Source organism: Phyllostomus hastatus, unplaced genomic scaffold, assembly GCF_019186645.2.
Source record: "Phyllostomus hastatus isolate PE091 unplaced genomic scaffold, TTU_PhHast_1.1 phas_contig_40, whole genome shotgun sequence".
In the NCBI taxonomy this organism is placed as follows: Eukaryota; Metazoa; Chordata; class Mammalia; order Chiroptera; family Phyllostomidae; genus Phyllostomus; species Phyllostomus hastatus.
In genome coordinates, this window is record NW_025333872.1 from 19,166,690 (window position 1) to 19,185,120 (window position 18,431).

Below are 18,431 nucleotides of genomic sequence, written 5' to 3' on the forward strand. Positions count from 1 at the left end.
GGGCAGAGCCTTAGATAGTCACCTGGGTGGGACAACCTGCTTCAGTGTATTGTGGCTCTGTGTGGCTCTGTGTGGGAGAGGGCTCAGAGAGGGGACATTGCTGCTGCCTGGCTCCTGGAGGTTTGCCCAGCACTTGTCCTGTTTCCAGTCACTTCTCTTACTTCTTATATGTGGCTGTCACCCTTCTACCTGCTGCCCTGGTCCTGAATCCCAGAGAGGGTGGGTTTGTGTATATTCTAAGTCCTTGTGGGCCCTTTTAGCAGAGTCTTCTGAAAATCTGTCAGTTCTTCTGCTGTTCCAACCCCCACGGGTTTTTATAGCCAGAAATTATGGGGATTTATCCTTCTGGCACTGGAAACTTGGGCAGCTTAATCAGGCCTGGGGCTGGGATCACTTTCTCCCAAGGTATCCCTCCTGATTTTTATCCGCCACATGTGAATTCTGCTGCCGCTGCCTCTCTGCACCACACCGTAACGCTGTACCTCTCTGTCCATCTCTGCGTTTCCATCTTTCCTACCCATTTGGATGAATGTGGTTTCTTTAAATCCTTGGTTGTGGGACTTGATACAGCTCAATTTTCTGACACTTCTGGATATTGTTTGTTTTGAGGTCTAGTTATAATTCTTCTGTGATTGTGTAAGGAGGCAAAAGTGTGTTTACTCATGCCTCCACCTTGACTAGAGGTATCTGAAACGAACTCTTACCTCACATTTCTGAAGTAGAGGAGTAGAAGGAGGTCTGTGAATTGCTGGGCCATGGAAGAGTGGCATTTGGGTAGTGCAAGTAATACTGCTTCCTGTCATACTCTAGTGTTGCAGTTCTTGGGAACTGGATGTCCCGAACAAAACCAGCCCTCTGGGTGGCATCATGGCTTCCTCCTGTATATGAACTTATATCTTAGGTGTAGACAAAGCACTTCAACATTTTTAGGACAGTAATTAGGGAGAGAGCTATCCTAATTTGAGTAGTCGAGTAAGGGTATTATTACTAAGGGAAGGAGTCTGTTGATGGAGTTTGAAGTAAGATAAATGGGTGACTAGGATCTTTCTTCCTTCTTGATGTAGGGCACGTGTATGAGATGGTGGGGGAATGCTTGTCTCAGTCCCTGTTAGCATCATAGAGTGGCTTGGAGGGACTTGAATTTACCAGCCCTTTGCCTTCCAAGGCACCCCAGTTGAGCTCAGTTAATAAAAAGTGTGCTTGCTAGGCAAATGCACATTTAAGATAAGTCCTTAGCTACCAGATTCTGAGTCTGACCCCTTCCTATATAGAAGTTCTGGAGTCACTGTTTTCCTTGATATTACTTTATAGCCAACATTTAAGAAATGCTTTATGTATATTCAGCATTATGTTGTATGCTGTGGAGGTTTTACATTAATATGTTTATATTAATGTAATATGCTTATAATTTGGGAGAACAGAAAGAAACTGTTTTCATTAAACGGAGAACAAGTAAAATAATCACATGCCAGAATGTTTGATACAGTCAATAAGAGTTAAGCAAAAGAGGATATTGCTGTGGGCTGGATTCATCTAGGAAGGTGTCTTTGAGCTAACAGTATTATTTGGACTGAATCTTAAAAGATTAGGCAGAAAGGAGGTAATGGAGAGAGATCTTGTGAGAGATATCATGCCAGCTGCAATTTCAGATGTCTGAATATTTTTAAGGAACTAAAAATGTTGAAGTGGGTCAACAAATGACACCTTTGTCAAAACCGTAAAACCAATTTCTAATATTTTTAGCTGTATATATGTATTTGAGTATCTGTTGGAATAAACACCTTCTTTCCCTTTACTGCAAACACAAAAAATAGCTTGGATTCTATTAGCTGCTTGAATTTGAAAAATATGATGCAAATATAATTTAATAATACCCAACAATAAAAAATTTAATATCCAAATGTTTGATTTCCCATGGCCTAATAAGAGAAAATGTAACAAATTCATTTCTTTTTCTGACCTATTTTCCCTACTTTTTTATTTCATTCTCCACTTGCTTCAATAAACATGGCTTTACCATTGGTCTGTATAGACTCTAAGCAGGTTTCAGCCTTCCCTTCTCAGCTAAGTAAGGCCTTATTTTTGTGATATACTACTGTTAGCTGCTTCACTTGGAAAGCTTCAGGCTTCGTCAGATATTTCATGAATCAGTTTGGCTGCCTCTCTTTTAATGATATTGAAAATGTCCAAAATGCCACATAGCTTAAAAACTGAGAACTAAGTAAAGTCGAACAATTTTCTTCTGGGCTGTACTGTAAATTGGGAAGGGCAAATTACTTTTGTTTTTTTTTGTAAGACATTTGCCAGTTGGAGCCTCCAGAAAGATTGAGTTTGGGAGGCCTTTAATTGTGCACCAAAAGGTTATTGCAGAAGATAACATAAGGGGGATGTCATAAAAAAGAAAATTCGAAGCTCAGTAATCGACAGCCTTGTGAAGAAATAGGCATTCAGCCAATTAACTGGGTGCTTGAAATAAATAGTTTAGAATTAAAGAAACAGTTGTAAATTTCAAAGACTTGATTCAGTTAGTTCAGTGATTTTCAACTTTTTTCTTCTCATGGCACACATAAACTAATGGCTAAAATTCTGTGGCACTCCAAAATATATATTTTTTGCCACTCTGACAAAAAAACCAGGTATAATTTTGATTCATTCACACTGGATGGCTATTGTGTTGGTTGTTGTCATTTTTTAATTTGACAGTCTAAGGGAAAGGAGGCCAGTGCCCCTGACTAAATAGTCAGGTAGTGCCTGTTTTAAAAATGCTTGTGGCACACCAGTTAAGAATCTCTGATTTAGTTCAAAGAGAGACTGAGGAGAGGGGAACAAATTTCATATTACTTAGTTGTGAAGCATACTTCCCGTTCACTCAAGTTTTGCTTCAAAATATTTACTGATTATAAAGATTAATTATATAAAATCAGAAAGATTGTTAATGTAATATTTTATGTTAAACTACTGAAATCAAATTCCAACTATATTTTGATGAAAATGAATTACGATCATGGGAATTCAGTCTTGAACTGTTGAAAATCTCAGCAGTCAGCACATATTTCCAAACTGGGCACCATGCGGCTCTGAGTGTGTGTAGGAGGGAGGCCACTGAAGCCTGTTCAATACGTGGTGTCCGACCTCCTGTCTTATCTGTTGAAGAACCACAGCTCAGTTAGAGGAGTAACCAATGAATAATGAAAGAAAGCATGTTATTGTATGTATAAAGGAGATGTGGACGAAACCATTAAATGGTCATCTTTCCATAAATGTCCAGCTGTTCTCATATTGCATTAGTTTGAGGTAAAGTACAGGTTATAGTTTTTATTACTGTATTACTTCTTTTGTTTGTTTAAAAATACTTTCACAGACAAAACAAAGCAGATTACATTCTTTATTGAAAGACATTTTTGCTGGATGTAGAATTCTCTGTTGGCAGATACTTTCTTAGAGCACGTTGGAGATGCACAATTCTGTTGTCTTCTGGCTTGTCCTTTTGCTGTTGAGAAGTCAGCTGAGAGTCTAATTGTAGCCCCTTTGAGGGTAAGGTAGCCACCCCTCTGGTTGTCTGTCTCCTTTCAAGATACTTTGTTTGATTTAAACATTCTCAGTTTGTCTAGGAGTGCAATTCTTTTTATTTATTTCTGCTTAGATATAACTGGGCTTCTTGGATCTGTAGACTGGTGTCTTGTACTAACTAATTCTGAAAAATTCTCAGCCATTACTGATTTTAAACTTTCCCCTACTCACTCTTTCTCCTTTCTGTCTGGAATTCCAGCCAAATGCATTTTAAATCCTCTCAGTCACTTCTTCACATCTCTGCATTTTCCTTTTTTCTGCTTTTTTTGCTGAGTGATGTATTTCTCCTGAACTATTTCCCAGCTTATTTTTCATTCTGTTTTATTTATTTTGCTATTGAGTTTTACATTTCAACTCTTATAATTTCTGGAAGTTGGTTTTTTTTTTTTTTAAAGATCTATGTTATTAACATAACATAATGCTATGTTATTTTTTATGGATTCTTGTACCTTGCTGATATTTTAAAATTTGTTCTTTTCTCTAAACATTGTAGGTTGCTTTTTAATCTGTGTCTAATAATTCTAAGATTTAAAATCTGTGTAGTCTATCTCCGCTATTACTCTTGCTTCTCATTCGCGTTGCCTTGTTTTCTTATGTGTCTGGTTATCTCTGATTATTGCCCTCGAGTGATTTTTTAGGGGGTTCCCAGGACGAATGTGCTGTCCTCTGAGAGGTACTGGGTTGCTTCTGCCATACTTCTGGGGGTATTACTGGTCAGGGACTCCTTTTAAGTCATTTTTAGGATTTCCCCTCTCTGTCTCACTGTGGCTGTGTGCCTGGGGAGGCCACATCTCAAAGACTTTATTTTCCCTCCTTCTCATTTGCCTGCTTTGTCCAGTGCCAAGAGAACCTGTTCTTCATTCTCATGTGGTTGATCGAGAGATGGTGGGTCAATTCTAGTTCATTCTTCCCCTGGAGATGTTACCCTTTGGGGTCCCAATTGAATGTAGGGAGGGTTTTTTTTTTTTTAAGACTTCTATGTTTGACAAGAGTTAACCCATGTCTTTTGCCACCTTTCCCCGTGAGGATGAAAATCTAAAGTACAAGCAGATGGCATTGGCTGATGCCTTGGGGCCAAAGTGGGTTTGGCTCTCCTGGGCTGAGGTTTTACTCAAAATTTGGTCTCTTAATTCCATGTCTTGTCAATTTTTTAGTGTTCTTAAATTAATATGTATATGTGTATATATTTATAGTTTATCCAGTGGTTTTCATTGTTTTCAGTGGGGAGTAGATCTCAATAACTTAAGAAATCAGAGACTGCCTGCAGGCCCAGGGCTGGAGCCTAAGGGCCCGAACTTACTGCAGCGCTGTTGGGAATGCTGTTGTGAACCTCACCCCTCGAGCCAGCATATTCTTTGCAGCGACTGTAAAGGCTGTGCTGGAGACAGGGTGGGTCTTAAGGGTACTATTATTTTAATTTGCTTAAGTGTTCGTGTGCTTGGCTGGAGGAACTGTGTCAGGGAAAATCTGTTTTTTAAATGTACAGCTGTTCTTACATTCACTCAGGCATGAGCCTGTCATCTTCAATTTCTTGGTGTTTCCTTTCTCTCTTAATTGCTTTTCTTTTTCTTCCATTTCTATCACAGTATCCTAATTCTAGGGTTATTTTTACATACTTTGTAACCTCTTAATTACTTCATTACTGGTCTTTAATGACCAGAATTGAACATTCTTTTGCAGCTGTGACTTTTTATGACCTCTTGTGAATTATCTGTTTTTATCATTTGGTGAAATATTTTATTACATACTCTCATTGTAAATTTTTAGTCTTTTGGACTTTCATTATACAGAATTTTTTTTTATTTTTATTTCTTCAGTTTGAATATTGTCACCTTTCATAGTTTGTATATTCCAGTTTCTAAACATTTTACCAGGTATTGTGATGAGACCTGGGAATATAAGAATAAGTATAGCACATTAATGTGTGCATAGTTCCCTGTTATAGTGAGGGACATGGGCATATAAATGCTTATAGTATAGTACATAAATGCTATAATACTGCATGTTCAAACAGAGAAGAGGGAATAACTATTATTGAGGACATCTGGGGAAGTTTTGCAGAGGTAATGTATAAGTGACATAGACATTTCCAGGAGAAACATGGTGTGGAGGGACATTTCAGGTATGGGAAGTATGTGTAATGTCATAGAGATAAAAGTCATGGCGTGCTATAGGCTGTAAGATAGGTTGGTGTAATTGACAGATGAAGTATTTTGGGGATGAAAATTGAAAACCAGAAAGAGTTGAAAGGCCTGGGTTATAAAGGGACTTGGAGAGACCCAAAGAACCCGTGTAGTGGGGATAAAGGAGTGGGTTAGGTGCAGTTGGGGAGAGTGAGTGTTTGGGGTGGTTGTGAACTGAGCCATGACAGTGGGAGAGGGTGGGCGTGCCTGGGTCTGTGGGGCATCCCTGAATCATACTTGTGGGTGTAACAATCACTTGGGATAGTGGCAAGAAGGTGAGTGTCACGAGATGTTGACAGGGTTTGGATTTAGATGGTGTCTGTTCCAGTTTTCACACTGAAGTCCCTGTCCTGAGAAACCTGTGTGTCCTGGGAAAACTGGGATGGCTGGTCACCCTAGTTAGGTGCCAGGAAGGCTGGATGGAATCTGAGGCATTGAAAGGTGGAGAGAAATCAAGGGGGAGGGGCTGGCCAGAGTGGAGGGAGAAAGGAGGGAATGTGTTTTTGCTAATTTATGCTGGAGTGGTGTTCTCAGGAGAGTAGAGGAGTGTTTAAAGAGGTTGAGCATGTGTGGGTGGGGATTGGTTAGTAGAGGACAAAGGGGAAAATGTTTGTCTTGAGTTCAGCAGAGAAGATATAAATGACTTAGGTGGGTGGATGGGGGTCTGGGTTGAATTAAATGAGAAGATCAAGGAGCAGTGCTACGTCTCTGGAGGAATCTATATTTTGGACACTGACTGAGGGCAAGGATGAGAGACAGAAATAACTGAACAAAAGATTCATTGAAAATTTTGGTATAAAGTTGTTTTCAGTTCTGACTGAGAGGAAGGGGAAGGAGGTAGAGGAGAAGGAGGCGAGTGGGAGAGGGAGGCAGAGACTGATTAATTGGAAGTGTCTCACTTCCATCTTTTGTGCCCCACGTGGCGTCCTAGGTTCCTGGTCTCTGGAGAGGCATCATGCTATTCTCAGTCAATCTTAATGTTTAATGCTCTAAATGCTGCCTGGTACCCTGTGTATCACCGTTCTTCTCTGAGCCTCAGCAAAAGTCACTGCCACAGCTGTGCCATTGGGTTCCTTTCAACTGAGTTTATATAGAGCTGTTTGAGCAGTCTCTGAACTAGGCTCTGAAGTTATGTTCCTGGGAAGGATCATCTTGCTGCCTCTCTTTCCCTGTAATGAGTTTGTTTCCCTTCATTCTGCTTATCATAATTCAAAAGCAAGGTTGAGCACCAGGCCTGCTGGACATGCAGGCTCTCACAGAGCTTTTGCGCTCATTCAGCAGCCTGCTGGAAATAGGCTTTTTCCTCTTGTGACTGGAATCAACTTGTCTTCTCTTATAAACTTGTGCTGTGGTTGAATGATGTAGTTAATTTACAGATTAGCATCTTACCTTTTGTTTGTTTTATCTACTGGTGCTTTTAGAAGGTGCTGAAGAAATGCTTGCTGAGTGGGGCGGCGCGGAGTGGAATGTGTATCTGATGTGTGCTGTCAGGTTGTGATGTATCTAAACGTGTATCTGGCCTGTCATGCCCAGCGAGGGGATCACTGCTGATTTGATTTATTTGGGAGACTTTTAAGAACCCTTGTATAAATTAACCATGTTTTAAAAAGGGATTTATTTTCTTGTAGAAGAAAAGAAACATGCTTGAATATAATTAATCTTTCCCTTTAGTGTAATTTTTAGTTTTCAAATGTGTCAGAGCTATTTAAAAAAAGACCGGTAATAAAGTAATCAGACAATTGATTTTTTTTTTTACATTGATCAGCCTGGTGGAGTTACTGAGACATCAACATAACTAATTAGAATGTCAGAATATTAAATTACTGTTTGTTTTCTAACTTTTAATGTTTTGGACGATTATAAAAGAATTTGTAAGTTAAGTGACATACCATCCTGTCAATTTTGGTTAATTAACACAGTCACACAGTGGAAATTATTTCCTTTTTTATTTCCCACTTTTCAGTCTTTCCTAAAGATTTACCAGTTGTTAACAATTTAATTGAAATATTTTTTTCCTGTGTATTTGGCTCTCTTTTGTACATTTAAATGAAGAAAGTGTGTTGTAGTATTGGGGTGTAAATAGAAAGCTATTTTCAGCTAACTTTAAATTTAGGTTGAATGTGTTCTGGTTATTAGTGTCTACTTAGCAACTACCCTCAAACTAAAGCAATAATTCTAAAACCTTAGCCCTGGCTGGTGTGGCTCAGTGGATTGAGTGCCTGCGAACCAAGTTGCTGGTGGATTCCCAGTCAGAACACAGGCCTGGGATGTGGGCCAGGTTCCCAGTAGGGGGCGCACAAGTGGCAACCACTCTGATGTTTCTCTTTCCCTTCCTCTCTCTAAAAACAAATAAAATATTAAAAAAAATAGTTTTAAAACCTAACATCAAAAATTAAGACCAAATCCTGAAATTTAAAACAACAACCATTTTATTATATCTCACAATTTTGAGGGCTGGGATTCAAACTGGGCTTCAAAGGGCAATTCTGCTCCATATGGCATCCCTGGGGTTACTTGTTGGTAGCCAGTCTGGTCTAGGATGTGCAAGACAGCTCTACTCCAATGCCTAGTGCCAAGGTGAAGACTTCTAGAGGGCTAGACACTGCTGGGACCCTCTCCATGTGATCCTCTCCATGTGATCCCACCAGCCCCCACCAACAAGGAAGGGGGTTGAATAACTTCCTGGGAGTGACCCAGGACTCCAAGAAACAGTGCGCTTGCATTTCTCTTGAAGACTGGGCCTGAGACTGGCATGGCATCGCTTGTTCCATGTTGTTTGTCAGAGTAGCCATAGGGCAGCACAGATAAAGAGGAGGGCAAGTAGATCTCAGCTCTCAGTGTCAAAGACTTTGCAGCCATCTTTAATCTTCACAGGAAGATTAATGATTAGGTCAAAGTGCATGCATTTGGGAAAACAAGGTGCCCATTGTAGATCATAATACTTACTACCAGTACAAAACATGTATTTATTAGAAATAGTAATACTATTAAAAATGATATTTGCTTTCGGTATTTGCTTCACTATAAATTTTTGATTTCATTATAAAATAAATAATTCTTAATGGTTTCATTAGACCTTGGATGTTTTAAACAGTGTTTTGATTATTCATTTTAATTGTTTTAATATTGTTGGAATTGTTAACATGTATTTTTACCTGCTAGTACAAATGTGTTGCATTTTAGGAAAAACTAATACTTAAATTATTTATTAATATTTGCATTTATTGATGCAAATATTATGCCCCTTTCCACAAAGGATTTGTGGTGACTTGCAACAAGACACACATGACAAATCCGTATAGAAGTACAAAACAAACAGCATAATGAGGATAAAGAAAGACAGCAAGCAAATGGCATCACTGCCCAGTGACTGAGGCACCAGTCTGGGGAGTTTTTCCCCTTCATTTGCAATCTGTCTGTCTCTGCTGCCTCCAAAATCCACCCCAGCTCTGTCCACTTGTGTTTTCTCTACCAGTGCTCCTCCAGTTCAGTCCACTATCATCTCTTTCCTAAACTACCAAAATAGCCACTAAGCATGCATGAGCAGGGGAAATCAGTCTTAATTTTCCTCTGCTAAAACCTCGGTTTAATGCAGTTCCTAGAATAAACATCTGTCTCACTCAGGTCTGAGGGCTCTATCCAGCTCTCTATTCACCTCTGGCACCACCCCCTGCCTGCCACTGTGCTCCATCTGTCTTCTTCCTGTTCCTTCAACTCTCCAGCCTTTTTCCTCTTTCCCTAAAGAGGGACCTTTTAGGACCTTTGCACTAGCTGTTACCCCTGGTTGGGATGGTGTTGCCATGGGTTTGCACGGGTGACTCCTTTCTTTCACGTTTCTGTTTAAATGTAGCTTCTTCAGAGAGGCTTTGACCATACATCTTAAAGTATAATCTGTCCGTCCATAGCACTTCTTTTTTTGTTTTTTGTTATGCTTACTACCTGATTATTTATTTATTATTATTTATTATTTATTGTCTTTTTCACCTCATAAAATGTAAGCTTCATGAGGACAGTTTTTTTTTTCTTTGTTTATAGTTGGATCTCATCTGCTGTAAATAGTGCTTGGTACATAGTAGGTCCTCAGTGTTTTAGAAAGAATTAATGAATTCTACATAGAAAATAACATTGTAGCAGTAATGTTGGTATTTTTAGGACATGATAAATTTATTTTAGAAAAGATGGTTCTTTCCATGGGATCACTCTGTAGACAGGTGATGTGTATCAGAATCACTAATGGACTTAAAAAAATATATACCTGATTTTCAGTCTGCAGGTTTGGGTGGCACCAAGAATCTATAATTTTGAAAAGCTCCACTACTAACCTGATGCACATTCTTGCTTAAGGACCAGGGCCTGAAAGAGAGAGAGAGAGAGGGAGGGGGGAGAGGGGGGAGAGAGAGAGAGAGAGCACTATGTGCATTCAGGTAGAAAACTTCACATTATTTATAAACGTGATTGAATATTGTTGATTGGAAGTTACAGAATAAATCTGTGGGAAGCCTTATTTATATCTTCACCATAGGGGGTAGTGTGACAGTTACAGATGCCAAAGTGGTATGTCTGAGATGATCATTTGGGAGTGTGGAAGGAAATAAATAATACAACGTATATTCTCAACCTAATTTTTAAACATTTTAGGACAGGCCTATTTTACATACATAATGTACAATAGTATATGTATGTAATTTATAACTAAGTATACATATACTGGAAGTATGTGCTCAGAATATTTTTGTTGATAAAAACATGTGATCCAAAGAGGAGGGAGATGACTCTGCCGTCAGGGCAGCTCATGCTGTGGTGAAAAGTAATCCCCAAACCATGGGTTCACTGAGAAGGTTTGTTTCTTGTTCATGCCCTGTGTCTCCTGTGGGCCATCATCTACAGCCCTGCTCTGTGTCATACTGATGCTGCAGCTTTGTGGATTGAGCAGTCTTTATCTGGACCTCACCAGTTGCTATGGCAGAGGGAGGAAGGAAGTAGGTAAACCATGTGCTTATGAGGCTTTTGCTTGGGAGTGACACATGTCACTTCTGCTTAGATTTCACTGGCCACAGCAAGTTACAAGGCCATGTGGGAGTCCAGCAGTTAGGGGATGCATAAGGGATTCTGCATAGGGTGAGCAGCAGTGCAAGCCTCTACACAGACAGCTTCTACCTATGTGTTTACTACGTGGGACGTTTTTGCCTCTCCAGAGCTTGCTCCTGATCTCCATTCAGGAGAGAATGAGACTGCTCTTGCAGTTCTTGGTTTGATGGAGAATATATTATTTAAAAAAAAACAAAACACAACCCAAATCCTTAATTCTTTTAGTAAGGTATCATGTAAAATAATGTAACTATAAAATATAGAAATAAAACTTTACACAAACTATTAATGCTTAGTGTGATTTGTGCTTGACAAAAAGATTCTACCATTATACTGTTTGCCATTTGAAGCAGTCGGGATTGACTGTTGAGTGGGTGGGTATAGATGATAGGGATTGAGGTGTGGGGAATTACGAATAGGGGTGGAAAGAGAAGAACTTCAAAGCTAAAATGATCAGGGTTTTTCTGATTGAAAATTAATCAGAGTGAAGGTGGAGCATTTCTGGAATAGTAATTAAGTCACTTAGGAAATGTGATTCCATATAGAGCAGTTTGTTATATATACTTCTCTTTAGGAAGCTGTTTATTTTGTGAAGCATGATATACAATAGGTCCTTGAATAACATCATTTCATTCAACATCATTTTGTTGTAATGTTGATGAGATGCTATCAGAGTTTACCATTTAGCCTATGGTAAAATTTTCATTATATGTTATTTCGCTTAAAGTCACAGAACCTTTTCATGATGGTAAGTGAGGACTTACTGTGTCTTGATTGTAAGATGTTGCAGTGATAACCTAGCTTGCTTTAGTAAATATTTTGAATACCCTCTAAACACCAGTTATATGTTAGTTTAATACAATTCATAGTTTTAATTAATAAAAGTTTATTGAAATCAGTTTAGATGCAGGAAACATTTCACTTTATTCTTGGGGAAAAGCCTGGAAAACAGAAGCTAATCAAAATGTACGTTGCTGATAATAATAATAAATGTTTACCATTTATTAAGGGCATACTATTTGTTATGCCTGTTCTAGACACTCCCTATATTTTATTTTATGAAAAGCTACATGTAGTAGGTATTTTTTTCACTTTACTGGAGAAAAGAGGTATGATAGGGTTAATTAATTTGTTTAAGATTTGAACTTAGGTTTCTGCAGTTACAAAACTTATGTCCTTTCCACTCTGTTGCTCACTTTTATAATTGTTCCACTGTAACTGTTTTTGCTCTTACATGAGACGCTTTGTTAGCAGAAGCAGGAAGCCATTTAATTTTGTCTTGCTCTTTGAGACTATGAGTCTTTTCGAGGCAAGCAGTAGGTAACCTCGTTAAGGGAGTCTGAGGAAATGGAGTATGCTTATATTTTTCTCAGTGTTTTTTAGCTAGAAAGCAGAAGAGAGTACTCAAGATTATTTAAAATTTTGAAAATAATGAAATCAATAGCAGTTTACACTAATTAGTAAAGTTTCAGACAATCACCCTACATTTTTCAGTGAGTATTCTCTTTGGAAATTTAAATCTTGGCTATAACTAAATAGATGAATGAAAATTTAGAATATGTGTGACAAATGGGTGAACTTTTTAATGCACCAAGAAAAAACAGAGTATTTACTGAAAGGCTAGAATTCAGGAAATGACATGTAATTTAGATAGCTGTCATGTGATTTGGGAATGCACCTGGTTACTTTGGATGAATGGTTTGGAAACACATTGAATTCCTCACAATTTTATCCATTATTTCTAATCTAATCAAGGCTAGATATTATTATTTTTTCTCTTCTGGGTACATTTCAGTGAAAGAAAAGCTTATTACATTCTTTAATAATCTACTCTAGTTTACTTCTCTCATTGTCTTTATGGTATTGTTTGTGCAATTGCTTAAGTATCTCATCTTGGGGTTTTACTGAATGTGCCCTTTAGAGATGGGCCACAGAAGGGCCAGGATGCAGTGATGGTGGGGTGAATAGGCAGTGCTTTGAGCCTGGCCTTGCTTCAACCAGAGCATTTTTCTTTTCTAGTTTTTGCAATACACTATCTTTCCAAGCAAGATTTCCTTTGAAGAAGGAGTTTTGTTCCTAAAAATGCATTTGAAAAATCTATTGTATTTCTCGTTTTCTATTGTATTTCTACCTTCTATGGAAAACAGAGAAAGAAATGCTTAGCTAATACTACTAGTAAGAAACACAAGTCTTTGACTCAGTAGATTTGGATAAACATGGAAATCACTCAGTATGCCAAAAGTGGAGATTCTACGGTGTTACTGTAATACTTTTGGACTTAAGCTAGTCAACATTATCTTTAATTTTATTAAAAAATTTTTATACTTACTTGAGGACTTTTTTTATTACTTGTAGGGAAAGAGGAAGGGAGAAAAGGGTGAGAGGAAGGGAGGGAGAGAAATATCAATGTGAGAGAAAAGCATCGATTGGTTGCCTCTCATACATGCCTGGACTGGGAATTGCATGTGCCTGCACTTGCATGTGCCTGCACTTGCGCATGCCTGGATTGGGAATCAAACCCACAACTCAGGATGTGCCCTGATCAGGAATTGAACCGCAACCCTTGGGTTATGGGATCATGCTCCAACCAACTGAGCCACACCAGTCAGGGCTCTTAATTTTTAAATAAATAAACATTAAAATGATATGCAAGAAAGCAGTGAACAATTAGAAATTGAAATAGGAAAATATCATTTATAATAATATCCAGAACATGAAATATCTAAAGGATAAATTTAATTAAATAAGTGCATCTGTAAAGAAGAAAATAGAAATTATCTATAATCCCTTTACCCAAAGTTAGACATTGTAGACTTTTTCCATTCATAAGGTTATATACAAACACATATTTGGAATCTCTTAAAAGATTTATTTTACTTCTTGCACCTAAGTATTAATTTACTTTCACCTAACAGCATTATGACAGTAATCATGCATTTCCATAATTTAAGAAGAATTTTACTGAATGTGTATTTTATTATATTACTATTTATTTTTTAACCTTTTAAGTGGTAAGAAGTATAAACATCTCCAGAAAAGAGTATAGTACAAAAATACACAATTTAGGACATGATTACTAAGGGAACATCAGTCTAACTATCATTCAGGTGACGAATGAAGCACTGCTGTCACTCCTGAGATACCTCCCTCTGCCCCTTTAAACCAGTCTTTCATTCTCTCTGATCGAGGAAACCTCCAATCTGACTTGATGGTAACTACTTCCTTACATTTTTTCTTTAGTTGACCTGAGTATTCATCCCTAAACCATATGATTTTTTTGTATTAAAAGAAACCATTATATAAATGGAACAATCAGGTATATTTTATTTTGTTCATGGATTGTTTTGCTTAATATATATTTCAGATTATGCACATTGTGTGAAGTTGTATTATTTTTGTTGTTACCCTATATTCTACACTGAATATACCATACATTTATTAATTCTGCATTTGATATATATTTGGGTTTCCAATGTTTGTCTATTGTGAATAATGTTACCTTATGGTTACATGAATAATGCTTATTCATGTTTACTTGTTTGTATGTTGCTTTATGGCATTGGTCTGAGAACTGGAACATTCCCATCACTTGAAAACTTGTTAGAAATGACAATTCTTGGGACTCACAACATACTTATGAATCAGAAACTCTAGGGCTGGTGCCAAGTAATTTGTGTTTTATTAAGCCTTCCAGGTGATTCTTGTGAATGTTATAGTTTAGAGTCCATTGCTGTAGGGTAAGGGTCAGCAAAATGTGGACACGGGCCAAATCGTGGCTGCTGCCTGTTTTTGCATGGCCAGTGAACTAAGGCTGGCTTTTATATTATATTATATTTTGTTTTATTTATTATTTATTGTATTTTTATCCCTCCCTTACATTTTGAAATAGTTGAAAAACATTAAAAGGAAAATAACATTTCTTGGCACAGGAAAATTATATGATATATAAATTTCAGAGTCTATAAATAAAGTTTTATTGTAACACAGCTGTGTTCATTTAATTACATATGGCTGTTTTCCTGCTGCAACAGAAAACTATGAACTTGTGACAGAGACCTGATGGCTTGCAAAACCTAACATATTAACTATTTGGCCTCGTCTGGAAAAAAACTTGCTTATGTGTTTTGATGTATATACTTAGGACTAAAATTGCCAGGTTATAGGGTATATTTACCTTCAACTCCTGAGATAATACCACATTTTCTAAAGTAGTTATACCAAATATACTCCTGTCAGTAGGTTATGAGAGTTCCCATTGCTCTAGATTCTTGCCTGTATTTTCCAAATTTCTTTTTCTTTCCAACTTTGCAAACCACATGACAGGTTTGATCAGACACAGCACCTTGTCCATACACTGTGCAAATCTTTTTTTTAAAAAATTTATTTTTTAGAGAGAGGGGGAGAGAAAGAGGGAGAGAAACATCAGTGTGTGGTTGCCTCTTGTGTGCCCCCTACTGAGGACTTGGTCTGCAGCCCAGGCATGTGCCCTGACTGGGAATCAAACCAGCAACCCTTTGGTTCGCACACAGACCAGCGCTCAATACACTGCCAGGGCACAGATCTCTTTTTTGTGTGTTTCAGTTGTATTTTTACCTTTCTTAAAATAATAAAGCACAAAATGCCAAAAATGTTGCTTATTTTCTTCCATCTTCACTATTAAAATGGCTGCACATTCACCAATTTTTATTTTTTTAAATGCACACTGATATGACAGCTGTCATACAATCTAACAGAATTGTTTCAAATGAAGTTAAAGACAAGTAAATGCTACTAGAGCCATCTTCTGGAAAAAAACAAATGAACTTGTTCGCTAACCCAATACAAGGAAATGTCCAAATCTTAAGCATACCCAATTCATAAATTCTGACAAATGCATAAACTTGTGCAACTTAAACTTATAAAAAGACTCAGCATTACTATCTGAAAGTTTCCTCATGCCCCACCTCAATAAATCTGTCTTGGCTCTCACAGAGGTAACTGCTACTCTAGTCTTTTTCTACTATTCACTTTTGGCTGATCTAAAACTTCATAGAAATTGGATCATAGAAGTCTTTTTATGGTTATGTGCTTTCATTTTTCTTGGGTAAATACCTAGGAGTGGGATTGCTAGGTCATAGGGTCAGATACTTTTAATCTTCAAAGCAACTGCCAGATCTTTTTTCCCAAGTGGGTATACCATTTATATTCCCACGAATAATGGGTGTTGCAGTTCTTCCACACCCTCATGAACGTTTTTCCCCATTTTTAATGTTAGCCATTCTCATGGCTGGGTAGTGTCATGTAATTGACTTTCCACTATGGTTTTAGTTTGCACTTACCTAATGACTAAGGAGATTGAGCATCTTTTCATAGACTTACTAATCCTTGGAATTTTATCATTTTGAAAGGGCCTATTCATGTCTTTTTCTTATTTTTCTTGGATTAATTGTCTCATTTGTGTCTTGGTTATTCTTGGCCCTTTGCATATCCATATACATTTTAGAACCAGCTTGTAAATGTTCACACGAAGACACAGACATACACAAAGGCCATTGTGATTTTGTTTGAGAGTGTATTGACTCTATAGATCAATTTGAGGAGAATTGGTACATTTATAATATTAAGTCTTCTGGTGCATGTTTATGGGTTATCTATTATTTCAGTTTTATCCTGTTTCCTTCAGTAAAGTTATAGTATCTTTGTGGAGGCCTTCCTCATCATTTGTTAGATTTATTCCTCGGTGCTTGATAGTTTTAATTTTGTTGTAAATGGTACCTTAAAAAAATTCCATTATTGTACTTGGTTGCTGGCATACAGAAATATGATTGGTTTTTCTACATTTGCCCTTATATCCAAAACCTTGACTAATGAGGTCAACAGGTATAATAATTTATCTGTGAATTCTGACTTTTCTAAGGTTATTAGCCTTATAATCTGTGAAGGATGACAGTTTTGTTTCTTTTCCAATCCTTAGGCTCATGTTTGGTTTTCCCTATCTGGTTTTTATTCATGAGTCTTGTTCCCTGTGTGCTTTATCTTTGTGTACTGGGGGTGGGGTTTGGAAAGTCATTTGGAGGGCTACATTCAGGCCTCGGAGGGTTATATCTTTCTCTGTAAGAGTTTTCACTTGTTTCTCTCATGGGTCTGGGGACACTGACAGTCCAGGACAACTTCAATTAAATCCATAATCCGAGGTCCCTGGCCCACTAGATACTTGGGGACTTGACTGCTCCATACGATGGCTTATGAACTTCTGGTTTGCCGCCACCTAAGTCCTTCAAGGGCCCTAGAGAGTAGGGGATAGTTGATCCACTTTGGGCAGTTTCTTTGAAGCTTCTTTCCCAGAATGAGCACGTATAAAAGTGGGCTTTAAGTGACAGGCCTTGACTGTTGGCCTGGCAATTGTAAGTAACCTGTGGCAACTATGATGCAGATGGTTTGGTCTAAATTACGTCGTCCACATTACCTGAAACTTAAGGTGTTTATGATTTCATTGAATATCTAATTCTGGTTCCTGAGTTTTTTGTGCATTTCTATTAGTTCTTTGTTTCCTTTCCTTTCCTTCTTTCCTTTCTTTCTCAAGTAAGTTTTTATAGCTTCCTACTCATATAGGTGTCATCACACTTGTCTTTTATTTTTTTACACGCCTGTGTGCTTTGAGTCTATTTTTTTTGTTTTTGCTCATGAAGTGATGTTTTATTGTGTGCCTTGTTATATAAAATGCAAGATAGTTGACATTGTGTTTGAAAATGTATTTGTAGGAGTCATTTGAGGCATGCAGTGAATGTACTTTGCTCCTTGCTCCGGAGAGGATTTGAGTTTGCTTCTGCCAGGTGTCTGGGGCGTGAATTGGGGACCACCTTAAAACCAGTTCAAGGCTTGGGTTTCTTCTGATGACCATGCATTTGAGCAGGAGGGTCTCCACGGAACTAAAGTGAAGTTAGATACCATCCTTCCTCTGGGCCTGACTTTGTATATTAGTCTTCTGTACTGTGGAACTAAAGTGAAGTTAGATACCATCCTTCCTCTGGGCCTGACTTTGTATATTAGTCTTCTGTACTGTAAAGAAAAAATGGCTTTAAAAATTTTTCTGGTGTTTTTTCTTTGATTTCTGTGAGAGGTTGATCTGAATAATGTAGCCTGCTATGCTGAAACAAGATCTACTGCCATTTTTTTAAACCAAGTACCTGTTGTTGAATTTGTATTTTCTTAATATTATAAACAATATTGTGATGAAGACAAATTGTTCCTATTTGTGTGCTTGTCCTGTTGTTTACTTAAGATTAACATCCTAGAAGTAAACTTTTAGGGTCTGCATGTTTTAACACTTTCTGAAATGGTTTGTCAAAGAGCCTTGTGCAGAGATTGTCCCAACACTGTGTACCCTGAATTTTCTAACTTTTGCCATTTGACAGGTAGAAAACAATATGGCATTATTATTTTAATTTACTTTTATTATTTTCACTTATATGAATAGTGGCTATAGTTTACTTTTGAATTATGAGTATTTATGTCTGACTTCTAAAGGGCTTGTTGAGAGTAACTCAGATACCGAAGGATGAAAATACTTCCTGCAGTTTGTCTTTTACATTTGATCTTAAGTTGCAGATC

At 37.6% G+C, this 18,431-nt stretch overlaps 1 protein-coding gene across 5 annotated transcripts in view; it reads left to right on the forward strand.

Moving 5' to 3' along the window:
• The window catches only part of PRIM2 (DNA primase subunit 2), a 377,158-nt gene that overhangs the window by 122,688 nt on the left and 236,039 nt on the right, over positions 1-18,431 (forward strand). The gene's annotated exons all lie outside the window — the stretch shown is intronic.